Consider the following 18,838-nt stretch of genomic DNA (forward strand, 5'->3'; position numbering starts at 1 on the left):
AGAAAGGAAAGGAAATAAAATATATTTTTCCATGTTTGGTACGATGAAAGAAAATGATAGGAATCCCATGTTTGGTACAACATTAGTAAAGGAAGAGAAGGGAAGGAAAGAAAAAACGTGTGTTTAAGCTTTAATATTTTGTTTGACAGATTTAATTTTTTCTTTCCTTCCAAATTCCTCCAATTTTGGGAGGAAAGGAAAGTGAAACTTTTATACAGTGAACTTTCCTTCCAATTCCCTTCATTTCCTTTCACTTCCCATATAACTTTTTGAACCAAATATAAGAAACGTTATTTTTCCTTCCCTTTCTTTTCTTTTCCTTCCAATTCCTCCCAACCAAATAAAGCCTTTGAGGTCTTTGTCTCTCTCCTCCTATTTCGTTTCTCTCTTCTGATCAACAAAAAATGGCGAATATCTGTTCCTCTCTCTCACCTCTTTATCTAATTCACTTGTACACGCGATGCTCTCCAACCACTCAGAAGAAGATCTGAACAAAAATGGCGAAAATAGGAGGAACTCAGCTATATCCACACTCTCTCCTCCTATAGTTCGCTTGTCTTTGCTATCTCAATTCGTAAGAAACGTCGTCGATTGCACAGGTATATTCCTCACCTATTCGTTAATTAACTTGTCTATGGTGTTGGGGTTTGTCTATGGTTCAAATCGCCTGATCTGTAGTTGATTTAGCGATTTTTATGATCTCTTGTATCTTGGTGTATACCTATTATTTTGGTCCATTTCATTATTTGGTTGGGGGAAATGATTGGGTTTTTTTGGGTTTTTCTCGGGTTTGTTCGAATGATTGGGGTTTTTTTAGGTTTTGTTCATTATAAGATACGCCCGAATGATGTTTTTGGGGGGTTTTAATCGTTCATTACTTCATGCACAATCTTGATTTTGTGGAAATGAGTTCAAGGTAATATCTACTCTGTCGAGTTCGTTTGGGAGTTGTTGATTATAAAATCTAATTTTTGTAGGATGATTTGATCTAATTTTTATTTTCGTTTACTGAATTTCGTGACAGGTTGTGCAATTGTGTGAAATTGGCAGAAGATTTGTGGGTTGAGGCAGCAATGGGTGGATTCCTTATTTTTGACGATCGTAAATTTGTTGATATTGCCAATAACGTAAGTATGAAGGGTTGATGGTCGTAAAATTTGCTGATATTGGCAATAACGTAAGTATGAGGGGTAAGAGATCATAATTTTCCTGTATTTCAGTTTTAATGTTTTCTTCTTTCACTTGCCTTCTCTGAGCTTACCACATTGCTTGTTTCAGAGGTATTTATGGCATTTTGGATTGGACTGACATAACCAATGCTCGCATTATATCAGGACCTGGGATTGTGGATGGACTGAAGTTCAAGGTATGATTTCTAGAATATGATTGGCTTTTAAGTTTTAATCAGAAATCATGTTTCCTCCTGAATTTCGTTGTTAAACTTGTGTTCCTCCCTGTAATTATTGCTCTTAATTTCATGTGAATCTTTACTTGTAGCTGTTTCATATCTATTCCCGTTTATGATTAGGTGATATTTTTTTAAGATGTTTGTGTTAGGTTATGATACATATGACAATTCATAAATCATGCGGAAAAACCATAAAGCCAGGAAAGCATATTATTTACACATAATCATTTAGCATAGTTTAGATGCATACACTTTGTTGCGTGCCCTCCCTAGCTGCGCCCGAACCGAACAAGAACAAGTCTTTAGGACTCCAAGTGTCGTCCCTCCGTAGATAGTCCACAGCACGTCCGGATTCGCCTTAAGCTTGACCAACTAGGATCGCCCTTAAGGTACTTAGAATTTTCGACACTTATAGGCAATTGTATGACTGAATTTTTGCTCTCAAAATCACTTTGAATACTTGAATACTCTCTACAAAATAATGACCCTAGGCCTTTATTTATAGAGGTATGGAAAGGGAATCGTAATCCTATTAGGATACGAATTAATTAAACTAGAATCCTAATAGAATTCTTATTTAATTAATTCATCCTTTTAGGTTTAGGAATTTAATCATTAGTCGAAACCTGATAGCTTTAGGATTCTTATAGCACACCAACACACACGCACGCACAGCAGCCCACGAGGGGCGCCATGCGCGCGCGCGCAGCCCGCGAGCTTGCAGCCCATTGCTGCGCGCGCTGCGCGCGCTGCCATGGCCTGCTGGGCCTGGCCTTGCGCTGGGCCTGGCGTGGCCTTGGCTGTTCGTGTGGCCCGCTTGGCTTGATGGACGATGGCCTGGCTTCGTGCTGGGCCCTCGTCCGGCAGGCCTCGTCCGATGCTTATTCGTACGATACGCTTCCGATTAAATTCCCGGTTCCGGAATTCATTTCCGGTACGAACAATATTTAATATTTCCGATTCCGGAATTAATTTCCGTTTCGAACAAATATTTAATATTTCCGTTTCCGGAATTATTTTCCGATTCCGGCAATATTTCTGATTCTGACAATATTTCCGTTTTCGGCAATATTTCCGATTCCGGCAATATTTCCATTTCCGATAATATTTTCCGATACGTACCATGTTTCCGTTTCCGGCAACATCTACGACTTGGATAATATTTATATTTCTGATACGATCCATATTTCCGTTTCCGGCAATATCATCGTTTCCGGAGTATTCATTTCTTGCTTTGACGATCTCAGCTCCCACTGAAACCAAGATCCGTTGATTCCGAATATCCATAGATAGAGTATTTAATGCCATTAAATACTTGATCCGTTTACGTACTATTTGTGTGACCCTACGGGTTCAGTCAAGAGTAAGCTGTGGAATATCATTAATTCCACTTGAACTGAAGCGGCCTCTAGCTAGGCATTCAGCTCACTTGATCTCACTGAATTATTAACTTGTTAATTAATACTGAACCGCACTTATTAGACTTAACATAGAATGCATACTTGGACCAAGGGCATTATTTCCTTCAGTCTCCCACTTGTCCTTAGGGACAAGTGTGCATTTCCTAATTCCTTTGTCGCTCGATGCTTGCTCTTGAACATAAGGTAAGAGTTGTCATCCTTATTATGTCCAGAGGTGTTCCTCGGTTTCAGAGTTCAACTGATCAAATAAACAGATAATCATAGCCTATGATTCATCCGAGCACGGCCATGCATTTCACAGTTTCTAGCTCTCCGAGTGGCCTTGTACAACTTTTAAGCATCTCATCCCGATTTATGGGAGGACAATCCCAATCTTGCGATCTTGAGATTAGACTTCGTTTGATAGGTGATTACCTGAGCGTTGCCTTTATAGCCTCCTTTTACGGTGCGACGGTTGGTCAACGTCAAAGCAACCAGTTCTCAAACAAGTAATCTCAAATCACTCAGGTATTGAGGATTTAGTGTCTAATAATTTAATGAAATTTACTTATGACAGATTTTCATCTCTTACAGTAAAGTTTCATCGGTCTTGTCCGATACTAGTCTTCCCAAAGTAAGTATCTATGCAAATGATTATGACATTGCCATGTCCACATAGTTCAAGAAACAGAACTACTAGTCATCTTGCATTCTAGTCGTCTAACGTTTTCTATGCGTCCAATTTTATAGAAAACTCCGACCAGGGACCATTTTCAACTTTTGACATTCAAGTTCACTTGATAGACATTTCTTAGTCACAGGACTGGTCCTGGCAGTCTATCTTGAATATATCGTCAAATTGAAGGGACTCATCATTTAATACTAAACCAAGATTAAATGGAATATGAAAAATACATTTCATATACGATAAATGTTCGACCCCAACGTTTTACAACCATGGGCCTTAAACCCATCTTTAAAACAGTTCATGGAATTTCAAAGCTATGTTTGATTTCCAGTGCTACAATGTGAGTGTTGCTTCTCACTTGTTGCATAGGTTTAGTTATCATGATTTGCCAATCTTAATATCCTTTTCATCGAATGTTTTTCGAGATATGATGATAAGATCTTTTGAGTTTGTTTATTATGTGATCTAGTCTTTCTTACTTCGATAGTGGTTCTACGCATTTTGCAATGAAGAACCATCAAGTTAGCAGACATGTGATCCACCCAAGTTCAATGAAGAACTCATTAATATAAACAACTCTGTTTTATTGCTTCTTAGGCAATAAGTACTTTTACTTCAACTGTTTAGGTTGCTAGTGATGCTTTATTTGGATTTGCTTATCCAAGCAGTTCACAGATATGTGGAAGACTTTCCAACTGTATCTTAGAACATAGAAATTAATATTTTAATTTCCCACGCAACAACTCATGGTCTCCGATCCATGTTGCCATTTCAAAACACGATGCTCTATAGCTCGTCCTTATCAATGGTTAACTCCAAAGGGTCTTGCTTGATCCTTTGCCAGTGTTTATGCGTGTAGCATCAATATTTAGCATATCTTTATTTCCTTGAATCAAGAACTATTCCTATGTACCTCTTCAAGTACCATAAGTATTCTTGATCTCAATCTAGTTGATCTTCACTTAGATCAATAGAGATTGGTATATGTTCGTCATGCCTAAAGTCATACGATACGTTTTTGGCGATCCTCATATTATATCATTCATGATAAATTCTTTTGCAGAATAATTCCCAATTGAATTCTATTCATGTAACTTTAGCTCATCTAGTTTCATTAGATACTAAATCAAGCTAAATTCTTTGACATATAATATAGGTTAAGAATCTTACTTAGATTCTTTGATGTTTAACTTAGTAAATGCTTATACATAGTTCAAACATTCTTTACTTAGATTTATTCACATGGGTCGAATATCTCCAATGGAGTCTTTCGTGTTTGATTTAGTAAATGCCATTACTTAATCCAAAACATTAATATAAGATCTTTGTAAATAGATCTTAATACCCAGTATGTACTAAGTTTCGCCTTGGTCCATCATTGATGAATAATTTCAAATCTAAGTCATTAGCATTTGAATGTTATTTCACAATAGAGAGATATGTGTGTGATACACATAGGACCAATTAAGTTTTATGTACTCCCACTAAACTTCTTATATATCTATAAGAATCATGTACATTTTATGAAACTAAAATACTTATTAGCTTCACTAAAATACAATTCCAATTCCCAATTGCTCGCTTAAATCTGTACTTAGATTTCACAAGCTAGCATTCATTTCAAGCATTATTTGGATCCACAAATCCTATGACATACCATGTACATAGTTTCTTCCAACATTTGATTGAGGAATACGTTTTGTCATCCAATTGCCATATGTATCAATATGCAATCATTGCTTGAATTATAGACTTAAGCATTACGATTTTGCATGAGGTTTCAACACAATCCACATCGTGAATTTGCTTGTAACCTTTAGCAACTAATCTAGCTTTGTGTGTGAATACAATTTCATGTTTGATGGTTTTTATCCTTAAAACAAACTTGCAACCAATAGGTGTGAAACTATTCTTGCAAATCAACAAAATTTTAATTTTTTCATCAAAACATTGAGTATGTTTTATGGCCTCTAACCATTTAAAACATTTGAGTCTATATATGGCCTCTAACCATTTTAGGGAATCTGGGTTTCGTCATAGCTTTCTTACAGGTCACAGACTCATTAATCTACTTGATAATAGTTTGACTGCAAGTTGTAGGTTTCTTCACTATTTAATAAAAGAATTGCATAGTTTCAGTGACCTGAACTCCATGTTTCTTCACTATCTAATAGAAGAATCTCATAGTTTCAGTGATTTGAACTCTATGCCTACTTGGGTATCAAACAATAGAATATCAATAGCCACTTGAAAGTCCTTTGAATATTCTGTTCTCCTTGAAGCACTTGTAAAGTCTTCTAAGAGATGTCTATTCTTTAAAGCCACTTGTAAAGTCCTTACAGAATAAGTTCGGATTTTCTGAAGCACTTCGAAAAGCCTTCGGAATGTCCGTTTATGTTTGTTGTTCGCCTCGAAGACTTTCGAGGTCTATTTTCTCCCACTTGTCATTTTGGAAACGAATCTCCAAAAGGACATTATTTCGAGCAAACAAACATTATGTTCTCAAAAATTCGTGGTAGAAACAATACCCTTGTGTCTCATTTGAATAAATCACAATGAAACATATATCTATACTTGGGCCTTAGTTTGTCGAATGACAAACACTAAGCTCCCACTGAGTTTTGCAACTCTCTAGATATATTTTATGAAAAGTTATTCTGAAATTACTTTTCAATAGCTTTGACGAATTTGGTTTAGTTTGGTGGTAGTTGAGCATTTTGTTTTAGAATTTATAGGAAAAGTTTTTATGATTCATCATTAATCGAATCAAGTACTAATTGACTTCGATTATTCCAACTAAGATATGCCATATCTTATGGACCTAGATTGTGAAATTACAACACACAATCATTGATGATCATATTTGGTCTCAAGTAATCATCAACATGATCTAACCTAGATCTTTATGATTTCTTGTCAAGTGGATTTTATACTTCTGAAACTTTGAACTAGCCAAACAGATTCAACTTATATCACATTTGAGTAAATAAACCTATATTTACTCAAATCCATGTGAAATAATAAAGTCATAAAATCTTTCTTTAGCTTTGAACTCTATTGTCTAGGCGTTCTAACAATAGTTCATATCTTTTGTTACTTTCAACAAGTAAGACTATTCGTCTTAGATTGATCTAGAAATCAATGAACTTTCAAAAGTCCATCAAAATAGAGCTTTTGAATGTTAACTTGTTGATATGGTCTAAGCAACAATGCCAAAGATTAGTGGAACTCAAATCAAGGGTTTGATTTGAACCTAGTAAAGTTCTTTAAAGAGTTGTTTGTTTTAATCAAGCATATTGACTCAACCTGTAATTGACCATTTCATTCAAATAAACAAACAAACATTGTTTTTGTTTTTCTTGAATGTGAGTCTTTCTGTGTTTGAAAACAGAAATTTAGGTATGTTGATTATGGAACAAAATAGCCATTAAGTTCCAGCCTTTGAAAGGACTTAAAACAAACTAGATGACCCTACAACTAATGTAGCATTGCCATGCTTCATTTCCCACTTGTAGGTCATTAGTGTATCCTAGCTTCCATTGTTTGAGTTATTACCGAAGTAAGAACCTCAAGCGGTATATGATACCAAGGAAGTTTGATTGCTAGGTCACTTCTCTTTAAACATAAACTTATAGGTAGAAACGGAATCGTAAATTCCTTTCATTTGTTCCTCGTTTTCCTATTTCTTGTACCCTTTCTTATAGTCTTAAGAATTGAATTCTTTAGTGTTGACTTTTATACTTTGTTAGACATGTCCAATGTCACCAACAAGGTTCTTTACCATTTTAATTTATGTTGAATATTTTGTTTCAACTAGATGATCTTACCAGAAGCTTCTAAAGTTCTCTAAGCATCGATCTATTTTAATGTCTAGGGTCTAAACTCATTCGAGAATTACATGGAAAAAGATATTAGGTTGTTAACCATTGGTAAAGCTGAGCGTTTAAGCTCAATGCTTTATGATCTCAAAACTACATTGTATTTTGAATTCACAAGCACCAATTGGTTTGCCATTCGACTTTGATACTCGAAAACAACCATAAAAGTCGCTAAAAGAAACGTACATTTAAATTGCTCATTTTCTCTCTTTTCCTTGAATCGTTCTTGGATTCACTACCAATCGAGGAAATTTACTGTTACCTTTCTAAAAGGATTTATTGCAGTGCAAGATATTTAATTATAAACAATAATTAAAACATACATTGAAGCATGCAAAGTCTAAACATTTATCATGAGTAATAACTTGAAAAGCAATCATGCAATTTTAACAAGTTATTAGCATTTTATTCGAATTTATTGTTCCGGCAGGTGTGAATAAAATGATTCCAAGACCCTAAAACCATTGAAGAATTAAGCACAGTTTGTCGACTCAATTCTAAAACATTTTAGGTAAGCAAAAGCCTTTTGCTAATAGTCTAGAAACTACTCTTGGTTGATAGGTACATCTAAGAACTTATTAGGTAAACCTATCGATTTTGCCACGACATAAAAGGACTCCTTACTTATATCGTTGAGTTTCACCAAAACTAACATGTACTCACAATTATTTGTGTACCTTGCCCCTTTAGGACCAATAAGTAACACCTCGCTGAGCGAAAACTATTACTAGATTGATGTAAAGGATATCCAAGCAAGTGTATATTTTGGCATGGCACCTTATAACTCAAATTTTAAGTTTGGAACTTAAGGCTCTTACTATGTTGGTTAGATTTTAAGTGAACTAAAATCCTTAATCATGCAACATAATCAATCCACAATCTCATGCATAATTAAGACATATTTAAAACAATAAATAACTTAAAGCATGCATAAGATAAATGTGATCTAGTATGGCCCGGCTTCATCTTGAAGCTTTAACTTCAAAGTCCGTCTTGAAAATCTCCATGGGAGGAACCATTTTCTTCAAATAGGATAAGCTATGATTAAAACTAATTACAACTATTTGATGGTACGCAGACCATATTTGAATTGAAAAACAACTTTGGTACTTTAGACCAATTACATTCAAATTAATGGTACGCAGACCATATTTTCTATCCTATTTGCGCCATACTAGTCACTTCATAACCTGCAAAACAGTACATATACAATATATACCATTCACCCATTCATTATCATGAATGGCCCACACAGCTGGTTAGTAAAACACATTATGCATCACATAAACATTTGCAGCAATTAATCAAGGGCACCAATAATCTACCAATTATTCAGTCCTTATTAATTCTAATCAAGTTGTTTTAACCTTAAGGATTTGTAGACCTAATCAAGAGTATATGACTAAAAAGGGCTCCCACTTAAACCAATAAATTCATATGCTTTACTAATTTTAAACATAAAAATGTATTTCTAGTCTAACCGGAAACATACAAATTTAATTAAAATTTAAAGCTCATATAAATTTATAATTGAATCCAAAAAGTTTAATTTAATTTCAGTCGTATTTAAATTAATTCATGATTTTAATTTTAGTAAAATAATTAGAATAAATAAAATTTATTATAATTACAATATTCAAAATTAAAATCCAAGAAAATAATTTAAATTATTAATTTTAAAATTGACTAAAATTACGTAAACTGAAAATTTCAAATTAAAATTTCAAAACGATCTAATCGCAACGCAACAATCCCACGCAACGCACGCCCATGGGCCACACGCACACAGCCATCGCTGGCCATGTGCGCGCAGCCAATGCGCTGCGTCGCATCGCTGTTGCTCACCATCGCAAGGCATCAATCGAACACGCGAGCTGGTGCTCGCTGCGCGCGCCAGCGCTCGATGCACGAGCATGCTGCCGCAGCCCATCGCTGGGCGCAGCATTCGTCGCACGTCGCAACAAGCAAGCTGCTTGCCATCGCTGGGCGCAGCGCTCGTCGCACGTCGCAACAAGCACTCGCACGCCATCGCTAGGCGCAGCGCTCGTCGCACGCACAACAAGCACTCGCACGCCATCGCTGGGCGCAGCGCTCGTCGCACGCACAACAAGCACTCGCACGCCATCGCTGGGCGCAGCGCTCGTCGCACGCACAATAGCGCTCGCTGCGCGCGAGCGATCGATGCTTGGCGCAGCACTCGTGGCACGCGAGCTTACGCTCGCTGCGCGCGAGGCAGTGCGCGCTGTGGCGCAGCTAGCTTGCTGCCCACACGCGACAGCTCGTGCCTTGCTCTCGCCCTCGCCCATTCGCCCATTGCACATAGCCCACGACACAAGGCAGGGCTGCTGCCTTGTGCTCGTGCACTATGGCCTTGCTCATTGCATTCGTACCGCATGGGCGACGAGCTCCCTTGCTCGTCGTCACATGCCCACATTATACAACACCCCTTAAGGGTAACACGTAGCGTCCATTGCTTTGTGCGTGCAAGTTATATGAGCGAATCGCATAAAAATTTAAAATTTATATTCAAAATTAATGACAAATTAATAAATAATATTAATTTCCTAATTTTAGGGCGAAAAATCGAAAATTTATTATTCAATTGATTTCCGATTAACATGGATTCAAGTCTAGGTCATAAAAATTTAAAATTTAACATAAATTTACAATTTTTATGGTGGTTTTTAATCATAGGTATCTAATTAAATTATAATTAATTATGAAAATCAAATTAATTCTAAATTATTCCAATTTTCAACAAATTAATCATAATTACAAATTAGATTGCATAATTAACAAGGCTAGGCATTCAAACTTGTTAAACATATACAGTAGGTCAATCAAAAATTCAAGATTTATCAACAAGAATCACAAATATTTAATTTAACATCTTAAATTTACGAAATTTTGCATTCGAAAAACTAAAACCTCCGAAAAGTCATAGTTAGGCTTCGAATTTGAGAATTCTGGGTTCGGCCGAAAAATATTAAATTTGTCAAAATTTTAGAATGCCTTTTACATGCGGAATTGACACAAAAATCACTCGATTTGGATGAGTAATGAAGAAACTGCCGAAAAACTGCGTACGTATAATTAAATAAACGCAATTTGCAATTAATTAACAATTACGAAAATTAATCACCCCTTTTAATTCTTGCAAATTTGTAATATTTAACCATGTTCATGCAATTTAGATTATGAAAATAATAAGAGGCTCGTGATACCACTGTTAGGTTATGATACATATGACAATTAATAAATCATGCGGAAAAACCATAAAGCCAGGAAAACATATTATTTACACATAATCATTTAGCATAGTTTAGATGCATACACTTTGTTGCGTGCCCTCCCTAGCTGCGCCCGAACCGAACAAGAACAAGTCTTTAGGACTCCAAGTGTCGTCCCTCCGTAGATAGTCCACAGCACGTCCGGATCCGCCTTAAGCTTGACCAACTAGGATCGCCCTTAAGGTACTTAGAATTTTCGGCACTTATAGGCAATTGTATGACTGAATTTTTTCTCTCAAAATCACTTTGAATACTTGAATACTCTCTACAAAATAATGACCCTAGGCCTTTATTTATAGAGGTATGGAAAGGGAATCGTAATCCTATTAGGATACGAATTAATTAAACTAGAATCCTAATAGAATTCTTATTTAATTAATTCATCCTTTTAGGTTTAGGAATTTAATCATTAGTCGAAACCTGATAGCTTTAGGATTCGTATAGCACACCAACACACACGCACGCACAGCAGCCCACGAGGGGCGCCATGCGCGCGCTGCCATGGCCTGCTGGGCCTGGCCTTGAGCCGGGCCTGGCGTGGCCTTGGCTGTTCGTGTGGCGCGCTTGGCTTGCTGGGCGATGGCCTGGCTTCGTGCTGGGCCCTCGTCCGGCAGACCTCGTCCGATGCTTATTCGTACGATACGCTTCCGATTAAATTCCCGGTTCCGGAATTCATTTCCGATACGAACAATATTTAATATTTCCGATTCCGGAATTAATTTCCGTTTCGAACAAATATTTAATATTTCCGTTTCCGGAATTATTTTCCGATTCCGGCAATATTTCCGATTCTGACAATATTTCCGTTTCCGGCAATATTTCCATTTCCGATAATATTTTCCGATACGTACCATGTTTCCGTTTCCGGCAACATCTACGACTTGGATAATATTTATATTTCCGATACGATCCATATTTCCGTTTCCGGCAATATCATCGTTTCCGGAGTATTCATTTCTTGCTTGTGACGATCTCAGCTCCCACTGAAACCAAGATCCGTCGATTCCGAATATCCATAGATAGAGTATTTAATGCCATTAAATACTTGATCCGTTTACGTACTATTTGTGTGACCCTACGGGTTCAGTCAAGAGTAAGTTGTGGATTAATATCATTAATTCCACTTGAACTGAAGCGGCCTCTAGCTAGGCATTCAGCTCACTTGATCTCACTGAATTATTAACTTGTTAATTAATACTGAACCGCACTTATTAGACTTAACATAGAATGCATACTTGGACCAAGGGCATTATTTCCTTCAGTTTGTGGGGTTGCGTGTTATATTGTTTGTGTTATTGCGAAATTAATCATAATTTCTAAAATATAATTGATATTTTCTGAGATGATGTTATATTTAGGTGATTTTTTTCAAAGATTTTGGTTGGATTTTGCGTTATATAGTTTGTGGTATTGATATTTTCTTAGTTGATGGGTTGTTTAAGTTGTCAAGAGAAACATATCACAGCCATTGGAAGGAAAATTATTGTATAAGTTTAACTGAATTCCCTCAAATTCTAGTGTATGGACTAACTGAGCTGCAATCTGAAAGTGTCCTTTATCCTTACGGATATCTTGATTAAAAGACTGCAAGTGTGTTTAATATTAGCTTCGTGTTAGGAGATTCATCCTTGGATTTTTTTCATCTCCCAGAGAGACCATAAAAAACTTAAGGAGGCATTAAAACATACAAAGTATTATGGGTAGCTAGGTAGATTCTCATTTGACCCAATTGAAAAATCTCATTATCGGTACATTCCAAACTTTCAACTGTCGTGCCAGTAGGAACCTTTGAAATTATCCTGTGGCGAATACCTCAAGCTAATGCCTTTAAGGTTTCTAATAAGCTGTAGGATTAGAGAAGTTAGAGACGAATAAGACTTCTCCTAAAATATTCTTGTAGTATATGTTGCCAAGAGAAGCCTAAGAGTAGCAAGTTAGAGGGGCTTATATTAGCCGTCTTATAAATTGAGTGGTGGGGTTGGACATCTTAGTTTTTAGGTATGAATATTGAGGATATTGTGTGTTCTTCATTTTCCCAAAGTAATTAAACAAATAAATAGTATATTTCTCATTCCTTGAATTGTGATGCTAAGGATATGCGGAGAAAAAGACTATATTTTTCATACTTCATTGAATGTTAATGGAATGTTTTCATTATACTAAAGTTAGAATGAGGCTGATTTTTTTTCAATTAGGTTCACTTTTTCACAAAATTACTTTCCTTTGTTTATTTTCAATTGGCATTCAATTGGGTAATTACAATAATAATAGGGTTTATTGGTGTCGGCATATACTTTTTAATTTAACTTTTTTTTGGGTTAATTTATATGGGTTTTCTGGGTTATTGTATTTGCAGAAATCGTATTCTGGGTTTCGATCATATTGGGATGGATGACTGTTGATGCAACTGCTGACGATAAAAAAGTTGGGTTTTTTTCTCTCTCTTTCTTTTATAAACTAATAAAATTTGAAATTATAGATTAAAATCATATAACAGCTTATTTAATTAAAAACATGATGTAAAATCTGTAATAATTAATTAAAATCAACAGAAGCATGCATAATTGTACGGGGAGCATACCTTGTGTCGTTGGTAATTGTATATATGCGTGATGAACTTAAAACCGAACGTAAAACCTGCAAAAACCATTATTTATTTCAGATTTTCATGATTTTAATGAAATTATAATATCTCAAATTAAATTAAGCACTCTGAAAATTGGTAAATTGATTATATTATAAAAAATATTATAAACATAAGTAAATTGGTTTGACAGATATGGACATTAATCAGATGTTGGTAATCAATTTATAAATTTTGTAAAAAATTTATAAATTGATAATCAGTTAATAATTTTGTTTGAGTGATATGGACATTTAATCAGATTTAAGAAAAGATAAAAGCATGAATAAAAATCTGAAATAATTAAACAAAAACCGAACTTAAAATCTGCAACAACCATTAAAATTATTTATTTCAGATTTCTTGAATAATTAAAAATTAATGAATAATCAATCTCATTGCAATAACCAATTTCATCTGCAAAAAATAATGAATAATCAATTAGGTTGCAATGACCCGTTTTCTATATAAAATTACAAATCGATGCAAGTCATGTATTTTTCAGTCGAATATTTCCATTAACACAAATTTTTGTTTTTATTTTGTGCATATGAATCAAGGAGAAGAGTGTACTTACATGTATTGGCAGTGGTGGAGCTTGCTATCAACGAACTCTCTGATGGAACTCGGTTTACAGTGATTTGATGAATGAGAATTAGATAATTAGTAATTTTAGAAATTGTAATCAATTTATTATTTTGTTTGATTTTTTTTCCCTGACGTGAGAGGTGAAAGATTGCAGGGATTATTTTTTGGAAACTGTAATCAATTTGTAATTTTATTTGGTTCTTTTTTCTTTAATGACGTGAGATGTGAGATTAAAGGGAGAGATTATTGGGATTTTTAAATCCCTTTCCTGATTTGGCGAGAGATTACAGGGAGAGATTATATGCTAATTAAGGTTTCCTTATTGTTAAAATTTCAGTTTTCAAAATTGAGAAATCTGTTTAAAAACGTGGAGGGTAGTTGGGTGAGCATGTGAAGGGTGTTATTGTAATTTTATTGGGGGACACGAAAAGTTAATTTACTAAAAAGCCCTCAAGGGCTGGCTTATATAATAGAGATTTATTACTTTTAGTTATGTTTTAGTTTAGTTAGTACCAAATAAGTGGTCTAACCGTTAGGCGATTTTACACAAAAGTTTATGTAATTTCACATTTACCACCTTAATTTTACGAAACCTTTTATATTTACCACCTCTTGACGAATTTCATCCAAATTTCCGTCAACGTAGGTCCTAATTACCTAACCTTTTTAGTTGGAAACCTAACCATGAAGAGGAAAATTAAAATAAATTGGTTAAGTGGGGCCCACATTGACGGAAAATTAGATGAAATCTGTTCAAAAGTGGTAAATACAAACGTTCCATAAAATTAAGGTGATAAATATGAAATTACATTTTATAAGATGGTAAGTACAAAAATATGAAACTAAAAAGGTAGTAAATATGAAAAAATAAAATTATAACTTGATCGCGCAATATAATACGGCAACTTTTGTGTAAGACCGCCTTACCGAAAAGACCACTTTGATTGTTTAACTAATTGGTTGCATTGCTTAACTAATTGGTTTAAGTGCTTCATTAATTAGTTTCAATACTTAATTAATTGATTATAATGCTTAACTAATTTGTTTTATTGTTTAACTAATTGGTTTCATTGCTTAACTTATATGGCACAGATGTGATCTTTTGTGTAAGACCGTCTTATATAAAAGTTTGTAAATATAATATTACTCCAACTTATATAATCTGGATTGAGATAATAGTAAAAAACTGATCTTAAGTGACTAATTTGTAGAAGATTATTTGACATTATTTCTACTTCAACATAATAAGTGTAACTCAATCTGTTTAATCAAATACGTCACGCAAAAATCAATCGAGACATGTTTAGTGTCAACGGCTTTTATCAAGATTTCTATTTGACACGAACACCAATTACACCGTGTTTTCTTGATTTGCCCTGTTCACTCTCCGTATTATAAAGATTTTTGAAGGAGAGAGAAGCTGGAGGTAATTATAAGGGACTAGGCCCGTTTAGTTCGCCTTATTTCTCCTGATCTGATCTGGTCTGGTTTGGTTTGTTTCGAATTTATTTTTTCTGATCTGAACTTATTTTTTCTGATCTGATCTAGTTTGATCTGATCTGATTTTTCAGAATTAAGTTTAAACAAAAATCTACATTTATTAATAATAAACGACTTACGTATAAAATATATGTTACACAAATTTATAGTATTGTTATTATTTATTTGACTTTGCTCGTGATTTAACTATTCCTTAGATTAGATAGACCTGGACATGATCTAGGTAGACCGATTATGATCTGGGCATATCAGTTCTGGTCTGGATGTGAATTATACAGATCGGTTTTGATTTGGGGATGATATGTACAAATTTGGTTATGGCCTGCATATGATCTGGACAGATCGGTTCTGATATGGACATGATCAGTACAGATCTGGACATGATCTATACAGAGCAGTTTTGATCTGGACATTATATGGACATGATATGTACAGACAAGTTCTGATTTGGACATGATCTGGACATATCGCTTTTGATCGAAATAAGTCGGTTTAAATTTGGAAATGATCTGGACATACGGGACATGATCGGGACATATGGGTTTTGATATGGACATGATCTTGAAAACTCAATACAGATTTAGACATGATCTAGATAGTTCGATCCGAATATATGGGTTCTGATCTACAGGTATGGGTTCTGATCTGGACATATCAAATCTGATCGGGACATGATCTATACAGATCAGTTCTAATCAGGTGATGATCTTTACATATCAGTTCTGATCTGGACATGATCTGTACAAAGTCGATATCTAGACCAGTTCTAATCTAGACATATCGATTTTGATCTGGACATGATCGATCTGTACAAATCGGTTTTGATCTAAACACATTGGTTAAGTAAGGATCGGACATGATTTGTAAGGATCAGATCTGATCTAGACAAGATCTTTGCAGATCTGAACATGATTGGACATGATCTGTACAGATCAGTTATGATCTGGACATGATGAATTTGAATGTTTTGTATGCCTTAAATAATAGACTTTAATTGCACCGACAACAACATTCTTTTTTATTAAAGCAATAATAGTAATAAAATAATAGTAATAAAATAATCGGTTTTTTCATGAAATGCCCCTGAGGTTTGCAATAATGCACCAAATACCCCTGCGCGTTTCAAAATTCATAGAATACCCCTATTTTTTCAAAACTGTTCACCAAATACCCCTATTATGACTTTCCGTTAGTCCTCCGTTAAGTCATGTTTAAAATTCATAAAATACACCTACATATAAAGTTTTTGCATAGTATACACCTATTTATAAAGTTGTTTGCACCAAATACCCAAACTGCTTTTAAACTGCAGAATTTGAATCTAACGGCTATTTTGCATTTCTAATTTTCCTAGCAAAGTAACAATGAAGTAGAGCAGTTTGTAACAAATTTCCATTAATAAACAGAAGAAGTTTGCAATGCAAACCAACTTTAATTAACCATTAGACACTCAGTTTCAAATTCAAGTACTTAGAAGAGATAGAACAAGTATTAATTGTAAGTTAAATAAGACATAATATACAAATGGCTACTGCCACAGTAACTGGTAGTACATAAATTAATTGTAAGTTAAATTAGGCTTTATTTTTCTTATACAACATGAGCAAACTCTTAATACAGAATACGGTATAAGTAGATATATGTAAGCCCTCGTTGCATCTATATCTAAAACTCGCTTTTTCCCACTCGCCCACCAAAAGTGTTTAACAAGAAATACAAATTACATAACCTTCCTTCAGTGCCTTATGATATGTATCTATTGCCAAAGAGGACTCAGAGTTCTCTTACAACTGATCCTTCTTTCTTGACCCGCCTTCTCCATACCACCTTCCTATAAGAAGTAAGTAAGTTGCTCATTTCTTGACCCTCCTTCTCCATAGAGCTCCTTCCACTGCTTTAGTTCGTTCAGTACTGCACCCTCATAAGCAAAACTATCAGAAACTGCAGTACAGGAAGTGCAAAGTTGTAAGATTTAACATTTTATATAGTGTTTGAAATAAATTTTCAAGTTCATATTCTTGGATTTTACAATTCATTACTTGATTCTTTGCTTGCCTCAGATCCTCCATGTTTAGAGGCCTCAAAATAACCAATTAAACCTCTGAATAAACAAACATTAATACGAACTCCTGATAACTCACAAGTAAATTACTAATTAGGCTTAATCCACAATCCAGAATATCAATATTAAGGGATCTGTAGACAACAAATTCATTTCTGGAATCTATCATTAAAAGGAAGGAAAAATAGACAAAATCAAATTATCATGTTAAATTGAATTAAATTTCCACAAAAATTCATCTCAAAGTAACACAACCCAAAAATCTCATTCTCAAAAACTAAACTTCAAATTTCCAATAATCCCACCAATCTCAATAAATATACAAAATAATAAAAGCAATTTGCATCTCAAGTACCCCTAAATTTTTTATTCCCTGCAAATTTGCAACCACAATTACAAACGCGAAACCAAGAGAAAGAGAAAAAAGAGAGATTAGCAGAGAATTGACCATCTGGATCGAATTGAAAATGAAGGGAGATGTTCTTGGAAGTTTCAACCCACCAAACAGGACCCACTTCTTCAACCTTCTGCAACTTCTCGGGTTCCTTCCTCTTCTTGGAGTTTGCGGAATTGGCCAGCCTTCAACCTTCGTCGGCGACAATGGTGGATTCGTCGGACTTCCCACCACTTGCACCACCAAATCACTGGAAGAAGATCAATGGCTGTTGATGAATTGGGGGTGAGATCGAACCCTCATGGAGCCTTGTGTTTCTGAGTAATTTGAGGTGAATCTGCCATTGATGAATTGGGGGTGAGATCGAAATCGCTTCAAATATCCCCTTTTTGTCCCGAATTCACCCAAAGAACACCCAGATTTTGTAGCGTTTGAGTAGAATTCAAGGAAGAAGAACAGGGGAGATGAGAGAGAAAGCGAAGAAGATTGAGATTCTTTTTTTTTTTTTGATTTTCTTTAGGGTTTTTCATCCTTAATAGCCCCAAATATGAATTAAGGGTAGAATGGTAAAACACAGCTAACGGCAGGCTAACGTCCGTTAAGTACAGGTGCATTTAATGAACAGTACGGAAAAATAGGGGTATTCTATGAATTTTGAAACGCGCAGGGGTATTTGGTGCATTATTGCAAACCTCAGGGGCATTTCATGAAAAAACCGTAAAATAATAGTAATACTAACAATGGTATAATGTGGTGATCATGCGGTGTCATGTTCTGCTTGTTCCAGGGTCTTTGCGGGAGACATCTTTGGTGATCTTGCGGTGTCATGTGCTGGCATGGTGGGTATTAAACATCGACATAATGTGGTTCGGGATACCCTTGTTGATGTTTGTTATCGGTCTGGAATTTCGGCGCGGAAGGAGGTTGATATTGGTCTATCTGGAGGGAACGACGGAGCTCTCCGACCAGCAGACGTGTTGCTCTACTCTTGGGATCAGGGCTGTGAT

The 18,838-nt window shown here is 35.2% G+C and overlaps 2 long non-coding RNA genes across 3 annotated transcripts; one reads left to right on the forward strand and one right to left on the reverse strand.

Moving 5' to 3' along the window:
* Positions 1-417: 417 nt before the first annotated feature.
* LOC110793276 (uncharacterized) lies at positions 418-13,401 on the forward strand. 2 transcript variants are annotated; one of them, XR_008923536.1, is made up of 4 exons: positions 418-599; positions 1,025-1,190; positions 1,279-1,366; positions 13,021-13,401. It is a non-coding gene; the product is annotated as an uncharacterized lncRNA (long non-coding RNA). The 2 variants fall into 2 exon arrangements; XR_008923535.1 differs by having other exon boundaries at positions 1,025-1,177.
* A 3,554-nt stretch (positions 13,402-16,955) lies between these two features.
* LOC130462697 (uncharacterized) lies at positions 16,956-18,543 on the reverse strand. The gene is made up of 2 exons (XR_008923374.1): positions 17,939-18,543; positions 16,956-17,316 (listed from the first exon to the last, which is right to left on the reverse strand). It is a non-coding gene; the product is annotated as an uncharacterized lncRNA (long non-coding RNA).
* Between the last annotated feature and the right edge of the window lie 295 nt (positions 18,544-18,838).

Source organism: Spinacia oleracea, chromosome 6 (assembly GCF_020520425.1).
Source record: "Spinacia oleracea cultivar Varoflay chromosome 6, BTI_SOV_V1, whole genome shotgun sequence".
NCBI classification, from domain to species: domain Eukaryota; kingdom Viridiplantae; phylum Streptophyta; class Magnoliopsida; order Caryophyllales; family Amaranthaceae; genus Spinacia; species Spinacia oleracea.